The sequence below is a fragment of the Anastrepha obliqua genome, chromosome 4 (genome assembly GCF_027943255.1).
Source record: "Anastrepha obliqua isolate idAnaObli1 chromosome 4, idAnaObli1_1.0, whole genome shotgun sequence".
Classification (NCBI taxonomy): domain Eukaryota; kingdom Metazoa; phylum Arthropoda; class Insecta; order Diptera; family Tephritidae; genus Anastrepha; species Anastrepha obliqua.
In genome coordinates, this window is record NC_072895.1 from 30,327,561 (window position 1) to 30,342,347 (window position 14,787).

The 14,787-nt window shown below is 29.2% G+C and overlaps 1 protein-coding gene across 1 annotated transcript in view; it reads left to right on the top strand.

Annotated features, from left to right (window-relative positions):
• The first annotated feature begins 2,914 nt into the window (after nucleotides 1-2,914).
• Nucleotides 2,915-14,787, top strand: part of LOC129245760 (uncharacterized) — a 95,433-nt gene continuing 83,560 nt past the window's right edge. The window contains exon 1 of the mRNA XM_054884131.1: nucleotides 2,915-3,903. The gene's annotated coding sequence lies outside the window, so the exon portion shown is untranslated. The remainder of the gene's footprint in view (nucleotides 3,904-14,787) is intronic.

Consider the following 14,787-nt stretch of genomic DNA (forward strand, 5'->3'; position numbering starts at 1 on the left):
TCAAACGACCAATTTCTCGCAATGATTTATGTTCCTTATGATATTTTATAACCAGTTTTTTTAAATCATCAGAAAGCTCTTTTCCTCTTGGTGCCATTACAAAAAATGTCGCAACAATTAATACAAAAGGTATTTCCCTAAATTTGTATACTCACTTTAATTATTTCCTTTTAATAGTTTTAACTTTTTTAATCAATGCGTAAAAATAAATGTTATCCTAACTGAACAATCGTTTGCTGTATAATAACTTTTGTGACATAAATTTCGCTGGCATCAAAGGCAAAGCAAAGCGTGGATAACAGTACCTAAAATGTACAGCTAAATTAAGGCGCATATGAAAACTTATCCCACTACACAAATACCATGTGTTAAATATTTTGATTACATATTAAGGAAAGCGTTAGCGTCAAACAATTCCATAAATGAGGCTCCTGAGTACTTATTTATGTTACTAACTGTATATCATACTGAAAGGAACTATCGAAGAAAACATTTTGGGGTTTTTATTTTAAAAAATTATATTATTTATTGTTGATATCGCCCCTCCCCCGAAACGCTTTTTTTTAAAAGAGGCTTGCGGTGATTACGGTGGCGCATGAGCAGCTCAACTGAAATCAAAAAAATTAAATGATTATTGTAGAAAAATGTTTTGAGTGAATCTGAACGGTTTATTTAGCCAAAAAAATTTTTCTCGATATGAAAACCGCTTTGCACCAAAAAACGATTTTTGGGGGGTTGAAAAATTAAAAAATAATAACTCCAGCGAACTATGCAAATATTTATAAAAAGTGAACCGTTCAGATTCAAGAGGTTGTAACTTCGAACAATTAAAAACAAAGTTTATGCAAATCGGTCAAATAGTTTTTGATAAATAATGATCACCGCGACGGTAATTTTCAAAAAACACGACTTCGAGATAATCGCGTCTAAAGTTTTGCGTGTACTTCATTTATGGATAAGGTCGCGCGCTTTCACGGTCTGTAACTTTTGTTCTAGTGCTCCTATCTTTATGATTTTTTGAGTTTATATTTTTAAGATGATGTACTTTTAGAATATGCCATCAAAAAAATTTCGATTTTTTAATCCAACACAAGGCATATAACCCCTTAAGCCCCACAATTTGCGTGTATAACCAACTGCGCACAAGGACCACCCAACAAACTTCTATTGTAATAACCAAAAATATATAATTTACCAATTTATTTAAAAAATTCGCAAGCAATTTTTGCAAAGCTTAGGCAAATAAAAACAAACAAAAAAAATTATGAATAGGAAATTTTGTATAGATATGTAAATCAGTTGATTGTGAATTGAAAACCAATAAATAGCAGAAGCTTTTAAACAAAAAGCAAAAAACACTTGAAATCATTTATCCACACCATAAAAGCGCAGCAAACCGTAAAGTCAAGCAAAATAAGAAGCCAAAAAAAAATGTCAGCTGAATAGAAGGAAGAATAGAACCATTTGAGCCACGAACATGACAACGGTAATTTATGTATCTTTTTTTTCGACGCCTACACAATTAAAGAAATTTCTATACATCCATTGGCAAACGTCCGAAAATGTTGGGGGATTCCGTGCTTCGTCACAAAAGTACAACAATACAGCTAAAAAGCTACAATACAGTCAGCCAAGGGTGAACAGAACGACAATCAAGTGATCGTGAAAAATCACACAATTGGCGTGAACGCAAAAATTACCACAAAATTAGTTGAGCAAATTAAATGAATTACCAAATGACGACGCATCAAAACTCATTGAATTGTTGGGAAAGAATATTTGAAATCAAAACTTGGAGAACAATTTTTTGATGAGATCATTAACTCAAAGGTAAAGCGCAAATGAGCCAATGCAGATATGGAAGAAAATGAATAAATGGCAAAGCGAAGATGAGCGAGAAGCGGATGGCAAGAAAGTGCGTCATCAAGTGTGGCAACAACAACAAAACTACTTAGCAATAAATATGCTAAAAATAAACTCTTAAGGTGGACAGGCAGACACGTACATATGTATGTATGTATGCGGGTATGAGAAGTCAGTAAGCTCCGCTTTACAAATTATCAAGAAGTAAATCCAACGCTAGCGCCCCTTATTGTTGTTATGTTTGTTTACATAGTTGAGCAATAAACGTGCACAGATGTACCAAACGGCACGCGAGACAAACACGAAGTGGTGCGCAACAATATGAGCACAGTAAAAAATTGAAAATTACAACAACCAAAGACTTAAGACACGAACACAGCAGAGCGGCAAAAGCTCATAAACTAAAAAGAGGGAGAGAGAGAGAGAGAGAATGAGTAGAGAGCAGTGCATATAATTAGTAGGCTGAGGTTAGAAAAATTGGTGCGCAGAGCTACAAAAGTACATGACACCATCCTGTACAACAACACAAAGCGCGCTACAATAATAGAAAATTGTAACAAAAAAAAAAAACAAAAAAAACCGACATGTTATGAGCACTACTTTGCTTGCGCTTGAAGCTTTGTGTGTGTAACCTCTGCTGGAGCATAAGAACTTGCGCGCTCACACAAAGCTCACTCAGCATCATTGAACGTGCAGCGATCAGCTGGTAGGGAGAAACGGCGCATATTGATTGGCATTTGGAAAGCTACTCGCAGGTTTTGATATTCTTGGTATGAAATAAATGCCAAATTATTCTATCACAATCGCACAGCATACTCTCAGCGCAATTAACGGCAGCTAGAATTTGTACCCACTCTCTCATTCGCGCACTACTTGCGCTCTACAGCAGCCTCCACCAGCCTTCAATGCTACTCTACAACAAACAGTACACCACAAATCCGTGTGCCTGCGAATTCACCACAGCCGCTTTGATTGTTCGCTCGCTTATTGGCGAGCCCGGATTTTTGTAAGTGGTGTCTTGCGCACGGACGCACCGTTACTTTGTTAGTTAATTTTGATAGCTGTTGGCGAGCGGTTGCGCGCGCTCCTCACAAGCAACAACAAGATCAAAATCCAAACGACTTCAACTAATAATGCAGTTTACGCTGTAGACCCCCGCCTGTAGACGATAAAAGTTCAAATACATACTAATAGTGGGTGACAACTGAGCAAAAACAAATCCAAAAAAAAACATATTAACAAAAGAACTGTTCAATTGCAAATACGCGATAATTCCAATAAAAAATAATTAAAACAATTGTTTTGGTATTTGTTGTTGCAGACGCGTCTACAACGGTGTATGTTAACGCAAATTGTCAAAAGCGTAAATAAATGAAATTATTTGTTAATGCAACAAAAAAAATGTAAAACAAATTTTGCAGCTGTCACAAATTGCAACATCGACGAAAACTCATAGAAACGAAACAAAAACAAACTGCATCAGCATTTGTGGAAAAGTAAGTGTCTGTGATTTTCGCAAAATAACAAAAGAAAAAAAAAATACAAGCAAAAAAACCAAAATAAAGAAATACTGTAGCTGGCCAATGCATGACTGGACGTAAAAACCCATAGTGTACAAGAGAAAATTTCACAACCAACGAAAGCCACAATTTAGGCACACAAAGTAGTAACAATAATAAAATTAGACTGCAAGTCTGTGCAAACAGTGGGCGTGAGATTACGTATTTAAGACGCAAACAAAGCACAAAGCGCAAAGTTTGCATGTGTACGTCATTTTTTTTTTGGCTTTGGCTTTTGGTATTTCGAACAAAGTTAATAAGTATTTGAAATTGGCTAAGTGGAAAATTTGAACTCGATATTTTACAAAAGTTACCTTAAAACTTTTACGGCAGCTGTATAGCAAAAGTGCACTCAAATATTTTTATTTCGGAAATCAACAAAATCGCATACGCGCTGTGAGAACCGTCACAAAACCGCTAGTTACTACTCAAACGGCCAGTCTAAGCGTTGTAAGCGCACGAAAGCAACAACAAGCACAAAGTAAGTTTGGAAGATATAAATACCTACAGTTTATTTTATTTTCAAAATGTTACAAATTTTAAAATAAAATGGTGAGGCACATCACGCAAAAATATATACTGAAGCAATATTTTGCGCTACTTAAAAATTTTTTTTTTGGATGAGTACTCATTAATTTTGTATAGAACTATAGCTCATTGTTTAACAAAAAGTATATAAATTCAGTTTTCAAATTTTTTAGAAAAATTTCTCAAACTTTGCATCACAATTCCCTGGTTTTTTATTCGAATTTTTAAAAAGAGTTTTGGTATGCAGTTTTATAGTTAATTAGATTCCAGTATAACAAAGCGCAAGTTTAAAGCTGTTGAATAATCAAGTAGATTTTATATAATTTCTCTCCTTGGCGATCTTACGCAATTTCTCTATATAACAAATGCCCGAGACATGAAAAATAGTTAAATCTGTTCAAAATATTGAGGTGCCATCCTTTTGTGGCAGGGTGTATTTCTACTCTTTAGCGATAGATTAGTGTTTTTGGAATTTGTTTATAAAATTTTCCTTTAATTAATCGAATCAACGAATAAAGCGAAATGCATTAATATATTATAATGAAATGAGAAGAAAAAAATTAATTTTAAATAAAATATTGGAATAAATCAAATGCATCTTAAAAATAACATAAAATAATATAATAATTAAATTTTCCTAACTAAATCGCGCTAAAAAAACTCAAATAAAAGCAGAAGAAATAAAATTTAGTTTTAAATAAAATATTAAATTGCCTAAAAAGCACCACAATTTTAATTATAAAATGGCAAAAAACCAAATATAAGCAAAATAAAAATAAAAAATAATTTTAACTAAAACACTCAATTAAAAAAAAAATTCCTCAAAATAAAATATAATAAAATAATAATTAATTTTTCATAACAAAGTCGTAGTAAAGTCACAAAAGAAATAAAACTAAATATTAAGTAAAATATCAAACTAAATAAAAACCATCAAAAAAATAGCTTAAAATAATATAATAACTAATTTTTCATCATAAAATCGAGAGGGAGCGGCGCAAACTAAAAAAAAAAATCTAAATAAAATATAAAAATTAAAATCGAAATTTCAAATAAAATATTAAATTACATAAAAAGCATCATAAGAAATAAAATAATTTAATAATTAATTTTTCATAACAAAAACGATATAGTGTAGGACAAACTTAAATAAAAGCAAAATAAAAAAATTCAATTTTAAGTAAAACATTAAATTAAATAAAAAGCATGCTAAGAAATAATATATAATAAAATTTTTCACAACGAAATCTACTTAAAATCTCGCAAACCCAAATTAAAACAAATGAAAAAATTAAAAATAAAATGGCAAATTAAATATCATAAATTACACGAAATCAAATAAACAAATAAAACCATAGAAAATGAAATTATATTCAAAAATTAAGTTAAATGAAATTAAACCAAGCTGAAGTAAGTTAAATTAAATAGAATAATGTGAAGTAAAAAATACAGAAAGGAAAAAAAAGAAAATAATAAAATTAAATTAAATTTAGAAAAATTTAGTAGTATAAAAAGGCTCAGTTAAAGAATACACCAAACCAAATACAATCAAAGAAAATTAAATTTAGTTTAAAGTTTTAAAATTAAGTAAATGAAAAAAATAAAAAACAAGCAAACAAAGAAGAAGAAAAAAACTAAAAATAAAATACTATTAAAAAAAGTTTAAAAAAGAATTAAATTAAATAAACAAATCAAATTAAATAAACTCAAAAAAAAAAAACAATAAAATAAAATTTTATTCAATAAAAACTAAAGTAAACTAAAATTAAATGAAATAAAATTAAACATAAAAATTAATCAAATAAAGCGAAAAGAAAACTAATATACAAACAAGAAAACCACAGCAAAATTAAATTATATTTTTAAAAATTAAATAACAACAAAAAGTTGCGAATGCAGAATACAAATAAAGTAAATTAAATCAAGTTTAAAGTAAAGAAAAATAAAGCAAAATTAAATTAAATAAAAAAAAAACAAAGCAAACATAATAATATATTATTCAATTGCATAAAACAGAATTAAAAGAAAACTAAAAAAATATAAATAAAGTAATATTAAAATAAACTTAAAAAAAAATATTAAATAGATTAAAATAAAAATAAAAAATTTAATATAATTAAATCAGCTGCAAAAAATATAATAGAACTGACTTAGTTTAATTTATTACGTAAATAATTTTTAATTAATTATAATTTTATTATATTTTTTTTTTTTGTTGTTTTTTGGCGGCGAGGTTGGGTTAAAAATGCCTTCGCACCACATAGTAACCGTCACTACTACGGGTGTGGTGATTCCACTAAAAATATCCCTCCTCTTCTCTTGGATTTTCCCTCCACCCCGCGACTGCTTCCGCATTGTTTCGCGGTAGAGGGCCAAGACGGCGTCCTAAGAAGGACACTTAATTACTCACCCTGCATCCAGGGTCGCCTGTTTTGAGAAACCTATGCTCAATGCTCTTCAACATAAGTTTCCATTTCGCGCTTCTTTTTCGGATAATATCCTCCATAAAATTTGCGACGGCATTCCATTTTTCTTCGTCTATCATCATTTTCTCGATCAGTTCTTCCGGTGTAAATACACCAATAGCTCGTGGCAGAGCTGTTCTCTCTATGCTCCACCTCTCGCATATAAAAAAGGTGGGCTCCGCATCATCATACTCAGTATATCCATATATGCAGTTTAGTAGGCTCACTTTTCCCATTCGCCACAAATACTTGCGAAAGGACCCATGTCCGGACAAAAACTCTGTGAGGTAATAGTTAACCTCACCATGCTTTCTTTATACCCACTTTTTTTGATCGGGTATTAGTATCGCTATCCATCTACCGTACCGTTCAGAATTCCATCTTGCCTGCCAAAGTGTGAGCGTTTGAACTCTAATATCGGAGAAGCGAGGTACTGGGATTCCTCTGATTTTTGCCTCCCATCTCCGTTTGCGCTCTTGTGTTAGAATATCTATAGAGATGGTTCCGCTGATAACTAACACCGCTGCTTCGGATACTGTTTTGTATGAAGAAGCCACTCTGAGAGCGCAGGTGCATTGCACAGATTGCAGAGTATTCCGCGGACAATGCACTTTTAGCGAATCTGTCCATATTTTGCATCCGTATAAGAGAATCGAGTTTTATTATATAGGATTTTCAAATAAAAGGTGTTATTTTGATATTCAAGAAAAATACTATTTTTTAATATAAATGATCGGATGTTTATTTCATTATAAAGAGAGAGGTATGCCGTTAATAGTGGAAAATAACATCAGGGAAATGACCACCACGACCACGCTTTTCATGAAATTTTCCATAACTGAATTGCAAAGTGGCTGCCCTAGTCCTCAATAGCCTCGCGAATTCCATCCTTGAATCGACCCTGGGCTGTTGGCGTAGAACTTCTCTTTTACGTGGCCCGAAAGAAAAAAGTCAGAAGGTGTTAAATCACAAGATCTCGGTGGCCAATTGTGATCACCTCTTCGAGAGATAACTCGGTCCGGAAACTTTTCCCGTAAAAAATCAATGGTTTCGTTGCTTGTGTGGCACGTAGCGCCATCTTGTGGGAAATAAACGTTGTCCAGATCAATACCATCCAATTCCAGCCATACAAAAAATGTTAATCATCTCTCGATAGCGCAATCCATTCACCTGTAACAGCTGTTATTGGAAACCCCTTTATTATATATTAATATTAAATTAAATCAAATTAAGGCAATCAAAGATATACCTTTTTTAGCTTGAAAACCTAAACTTAATAAAAAATGTTGTCGATGTACTGTATCGTACATATAAAACGATCTTCACTGTTTTGTTCTACTCATTTCCAATCGAAAGACTTCATTGAAATTGATTTAAAAATTCCTATCAAATCGTCAATTGTGTGTCACCTAAAAACCCAGTCCGCATGTGGATGTGCTTTGCATTTGATTATATGAAGGAGAAGGAGAAGAAGAAGAAAGACGCGCTATAGAAGCATGAAACGTTAGCTTATAAGTAAAGCTAACCACAGCTTAATTACAGCTATAATGCAATGATGTTGTTGTTATTATGTTTCCATAAAAAGTTAAATGTGAAATAAGTGAAAAAAACGTACCTATATATGTGTGTATTTATGTATTTATATATGTATAAACGTGTAAATGTATATAAATGTTTTTCATATTTCTTATTCCCACACGCTACTTATTTCACTTTTTATTTCATTCGCTCGTTAAGGGCACTGCTAAAAGCGCACTTATGCCAAAGTGAGTAGTGAGTAGCGCGCAGCGGTCAACAAGACGACCTTGACTTTATGCGAAAAAAATGGGGGGGACGAAATAAAACAAAAGTTTATTGATTTACGCTTGTTAATTAAAAATTCTTATACTATGAACAAAAAGTCTACTTTTGCGCTATTTTTACTTCGATACTTAAAGCAAATATTTATACTTGTATATATACTTTGTGTGTGTGTGTTCATTGCACAGAGTAAACCGCAAATCGCAATTGCAAGTTACAAAAGCAAAGCAAAGTGGTGGCGGGCAAATAAAAAAATTAATAAAGTATTAGCAATAAATTAGCGGACATTCACAACTGTTGTGGCAGAAGCAGCTTCGGTTTGGTTTTATGTGCGCAGACTGGGGGGTTACTCACAGCATTAGCGCACATTAGCAGTGCCGGGTTCGTCGCTTAAGTCTTTCGCTTGTTAACACACCACAGAGCAAGAGCAGCAGCTATACATGCACACACACACATATTCATGCGGCGCGGTGAGCACTTGAGCATTTGTGTAATTCAATTCTGTGCAATCGTTCAATTAGATACCAATTCGCAGCGAACGTGTGAGCTGCTGTCAGTAGAATTTACACCAAAGTGTATTGAAGATCGGCATGTGCACGCCCACTTTAAATTATGGCCAGCGATGACACAGTTAGAGGCAAGTTTTTAGTTGGATTTTTTTCGATCCTAAGCAATGCATACTTCTATTTTATTGGTATTTATTATGTAATTGCATGAGCTGAGTGGGTTTGCGTCTGGCATGCGGGTGCCGATTCTTGCCAGAAAATTGAAGCTGCAGTTAGTAGAAAATATTCCTTGATAAAATTTCTGGCAATGTAGACGAAAGTATATAATCAATTTCTTCCAGTAGTGCCGAACTACCTTAATTTCCCTCCATAAATTTCAAAATGCATGTAAAACCGTCACAAATTGTCATAAGCAACACGCACACACACCCGCTTCTTACCTCGCAAAGGACAACTCTCTGTTCCCGTGAGCAGAAGTAAACTACTAAAAATACAAAAATATTCCATTTCAAAAAATTCAATTTTAAAGCGTATTTCTTAAAAAAAAAAACAGCTGCAATCTTTTTCGTATATCACCTGAATATTTTGACTTTAATTTACCTGCATCAAATTATTATAACCGAAATACCATAAAATATTCAACATGTCAATGCCAACCACTTACATGAAATCGAAAAAACACATATGAAATTAAAATTTAAAAACGTGCCAACGGCCAGATCTGACATTAAAGAATCGCCTCAGCGAATGTAAATTAAATTGACAACCGAGCGGAAATGCAGAGGAAGGCAGGAGGCAGCAAGCATACAAGTTTTTTCACATGGCTTGCCTAGATACGCATGTGTGTATGTATGTACGTGTATGATAGCTGGTATTTTGGTAGGCGTGAGTGCGTCTAGAAGATGAGTTTAAGGGAACCTGTATACTAAAATTAAATTTACACAAATGTATACATTTGACGGAGTGTACCCATTTGGGAATGAAGATATCAGAAGTGATGTTGGAGTCAAAATTAATTAAAATCTAGTAGCAGAAAACGAAATATATTTATTGCAGGTTTTATAAATCAAAACTTTTGACAAATGAGTTTTGTATAGAAATGTGCTGGTATTAAATTAAAAACCTGCTGTTATGGAAATTCATATAAAAGTGAAATTAAAAATTAAATTTAATTAAAATAAAAATTATTTCTGTATTAAGAGTAAAGCAAAATGTATACAAAAATTAAAATTAATACTAAAACTAAATTTAAAAATAAAAATAAAACTTAAATTATGTACAGGGTTGGCCATCTTAAACTGACCCATGTGATTATTAAAAAAATATGGAAAAAGAAACATTTTTTTGTGTTTCATTGTGAAAAACATTTAATTTAGTTCAAGGAGATTCGTTTACATCACTTTTTGAATATGATATCGCGCAAGTGGTCGCCCTTAGCTCGTATAGCGTAATGTGCCCGTTTTTCGGCGTTTTCCATAGTTTTGGCCAGCGTCTCGGCCGATATGGCGGCTATTTCCCGTTGGATATTGGCCTTAAGTGCGCCTAGTGTCTTTGGCTTGTTGACGTAAACCTTAGATTTCAAATTACAGTAAAAAGTTATAGGGTTACTCAATGGGTCAGTTTAATATGGCCAACCCTGTACATAGTTAAAATTAAATATAAAATTATAATTCAATTTAAATTAACTAAAGTTAAAATTGAAATTAAATTTAAAACTAAAATTTAAGCGAAATATAAAATTAAATTCAATATAAAATTAGAACAAAAATTAAAATTAATACTAAAATTAAATTAAAAAAAGAAATTAAATTTAAATTTAAATTAAAATTAAAATTGATATTAAATTTAAAACTAAAATTAAAATTGAATATTAAAATTAAATTTAAAATTAAAATTATATATAAAATTAAATATAAAATTATAATTAAATTTAAAACTAAAATTCAAGTGAAATATAAAATTTAAATTGAATATAAAATTAGAGCTAAAATTAAATTAAAATTAAGGTTAAAATTAAAATTAAATTTAAAACTAAAATTCAAGTGAAATATAAAATTAAAATTAAACCAAATTAAAATTAAAGTTTTTTTCAAATTAAAATTTAAATTAATATTAAAAATAAATTTAAAATCAAATATAAAATTAGAACAAGAATTAAAATAATTAAACTCAAATTAAAATTAAATGTAAAATTAAAACTAAAAAAATATATCAAATTAAAATTAAACCAGTATATAAATTAATACTAAAAATAAAATTAATATTAATATTACAACCAAAATAATTTTTCACACTAAAATTAAAATTAGAACTAAAATTAAAATTAAAATTAAAATTAAAAGCAAAATTCAATTTAAATAAAAATTTTAATTTTAACACAAATTTAAAGCAAATTAAGAAATATTAAATCAAGCCAAAAGTCTAATTCAAAATTTAAATTAAAACCGCTATTAAATTCAAAATTAAAAAAATACAAAATTTTATTTAATCTAAATTTTTTAACTTAATTTTTATAACTGAAAATAAAATAAAAACAAGACAAAAATTGTAACAAAATATGAAATTAAACAGCATTAAAACTAAGCACTAATTCCAAAAGAGAATTAAAGGTAAAAAAACTAAAAACAATTCCAATAAAAATAAAAATAAAAATCATTATAAATACACATTAAACTTTAATTAAAATTTCAAATTTACATTGAAATTATTTATAACTAAAATTAAGCCAAATTAATACATAAATTAGTATAAAAATAAGTTTTAAAATATAAATTTAAATTTTGTTTTTAATCTACATTTTAGAATTATTTAAATTTTATTTAAATTTAGATTTAACCAAAGTTTAAATTTAAAGTTAAGTTTAATTTCCATAACTAAAATTAAAAATTAAAAAAAAAAACACAATTAAACAAAATCTTCAATAAAACATCAAATTAAGTAATAAACATTTAAAAAATTTAAAATAAAAATTAAATAAAAATTTTGATGAAAATAAACATTTAAATTATTTAAAAATAAAATTTAAATACAAAATCAGATAAAAATAAACATAAAATGATTAAAAATAAAAAATAAATAAAAATTTAGATAAAAATAAACATTTAAATTATTTGAAAAAAAATCAGATAAAAATAAATATTTAAATAAATTAAAAATAAAAAATTAGATAAAAAAACATTTAAATTATTTAAAAATAAAATTTAATAACAAAATGAAATAAACATAAATATTTAAATAAATTAAAAATAAAAAATAAATAAAAATTTAGATAAAAATAAAACACTAAACATAAACATAAACATTTAATTTATTTAAAAATAAAATTTAAATACAAAATTAAGTAAACATAAACATTTAAGTTAATTAAAAATAAAAATTGTATACAAATAATTATTTAAATTATTTTTAAAATTAAAATTAAACTAAATTTAGATGAAAGAAGATGAGACCATCAAACATGTCCCAGCTCTGTTGCACAAATGGCACAAACACATGGGCAAAATTCTCTTACCAGAGGAGGAAATAAAATACAATAAAATAAGAAAAATACTAAAATTTATTGAGGGAGCTGGGCTCAGAGAAATATGTACTCAGGTCACAGTGCGAATCGTCTAATAATAATAATAACTGGTGTGGGCACTTGATCCCCTTAATCAGTTCAGCCGCATTCTAAATATATGGGCTAGAGCGAATTTCCGGCATCTACAGGTTATTGCTGAACAGTTTAGGGAACAAGTCATAAGAATACCAGCCACTCTTGTATGTACAATACTCGGCTACAGGGAAAGGTAAAATGCAGATAAAATAGGTAATAGCAAACTACCTGGCGAGACTGTAATGCATGATCAACATCTGCAATTTTAATCAATTTTCCTCATTAAATCCGCTCGATTGAGTAAGAGAAGGCGCAGTTTGCGGTGCGTGACTTTTTGTTGCATTATGTCATTGTTGACCGTTAAATTGGCTCCCGATGCAAAACAAAGTACGTGTGATAGCATCACCAAGGACTTTTAACTTGTAAGGTTTACGAGTAAAATCCCGTTCATTTTTTACTTAATATCTATACTGTTTTGGCCATCAAAGCCGGCACTTTGAAACTAAAAGCTAACAGTGTTTTTGATACTATTTTCATGGCTTTTATTTGTCGGCTGTGACAGCACCTAATCTCCCTGATCACTGCTGAGTTTCTTTTTTGTGCAGTATTTTCTACTGATTTCCTTGGCATGCACCATCGATATGAAAAATTTATTCAACTGCTCATATACTTCACCGTTTTTTACCAGCAAATTACGTTTGCGGGAGATTAAAACTTGTAAATTTTTACTGCGAAAATAATGAGGATTATTGCAAAAATAAATTAATGTAGAAATGCTAATTCACCCTTAGATTATCTGTTCGAATTTTGTAAATACAAATTTTATAGGGCAACTTGTTTAATAAATTTTTTTAGTTTGAATCAAATATTTTCCAGTATAAGACTTTAACCAAAATTATTTGTCGGAAAATTTACAATTTTTGCAATTGGCGTCTTACGTCAATCACTATTTGAGACTTGTGAATTAAACAGTTACAGTATATGAAGAGGCAAATAAAGGAGTGCGTAAATCTCAAAATAAGCATTTCGATCATTAAAAAATATGTGTTTTTTTTATTTATTTAGTAAAAAGTTCTTCATATGCAAAATAAATTATAAAATCTTTTGCCAACTTGTAATATATATGCAACTAAGTTCTATATTATAGCAGCAAAGCTGGGACCACAAATTTATTTTTGATTTATTTTTTTTTTTATTTTCCTTTTTTTTATATTTTTGTATTTAAGAAAATGTGACTTAAAATTAAAACTTTGTATAAAATTCTTAAAGTTTCAACAAATTTTCTAAAAAGAAGTCTAACTTTATTGTTAGAGTTCTTAAAAAACTTCTAGGTAGGTAGTTTCATAATCCATTAAATTTAGTTCAATAAAGTATTAGCCTAAAGTGGCTAAAAAATCGCATTGATTTTTCAAAATTTTTTTGCTGGCGGTCAAAAAACTCAACACGAATCAACCACTTTACACTGGCACTTTATTACAACAGAATTCAATAGACTACAAAATTGCATACTCAGAACTTTTTAAAAATTAAGTTTTAAAAGTATGAAATTTCGATGAAAATTTTTTAATTTTTTTTTTATTACACTGTATTACAATAAAATTCAATAGACTACAAAACTGCATGCTCAGAATTACAAAAAAAATTTTTTTTTTTTAATTCAGTTTAAAAAGTATGAAATTTTGATGAAAATTTTTTAATTTTTTTTTATTACACTTTATTAATAGGTCTATCAATAAGTTCGTGCGGTTTTTTTTCGAAATTTGAATTTCGGATCATTCCCATGGCTTTTAAACGTTTGGAAATGGTTGATTGATCAACTCCCAAAGTTTTTGCAACCTCTTCTTGCGTTTGAGCCGGATCTTGATCGAGCAATTCCTCCAATTCGGTATCCATGAACTTTGGTGGCGCACCCTCGCGTTCTTCGTCTTCCAAGCCAAAATCACCACTTTTAAAGCATTTTAATTTTTTTTTTTTTGTATTACACTTTATTACAATAAAATTCAATAGACTTCAAAACTGCACAGTCCGAATTTTTTAAAAATTTAATTTAAAAAGTATGAAAATTTTATGATATTTTTTTCTTTTTTTATTTCACTATATTACAAAAAAAATCAATAAACTACAAAACTGCATAGTCAGACTTTTTTTATTATAATTTGTTTGAAAAGTAAAAAATTGTAATGATTTTTTTTTATGTCAATTTGTACAAATTTTGAAATTTCGATTCATAGGGTTTTGAACTATAACTTCATAAAAACCAAGTGATGAAAATTGTTTGATCTTTTTTTATAACACTTTTTACAATAAAATCCAATGGACTATAAAATTGCATACTCAGACTTAAAAAAAAAAATGTTACCAAAGTATGAAATTTTAATGGAAATATTTTTATTTATTTTTTTTTTATTTTGCATAAAGCTTTAAATTTCGACTTATATGGCTTTGAACTATGCTTTTATAAAAACAAATAA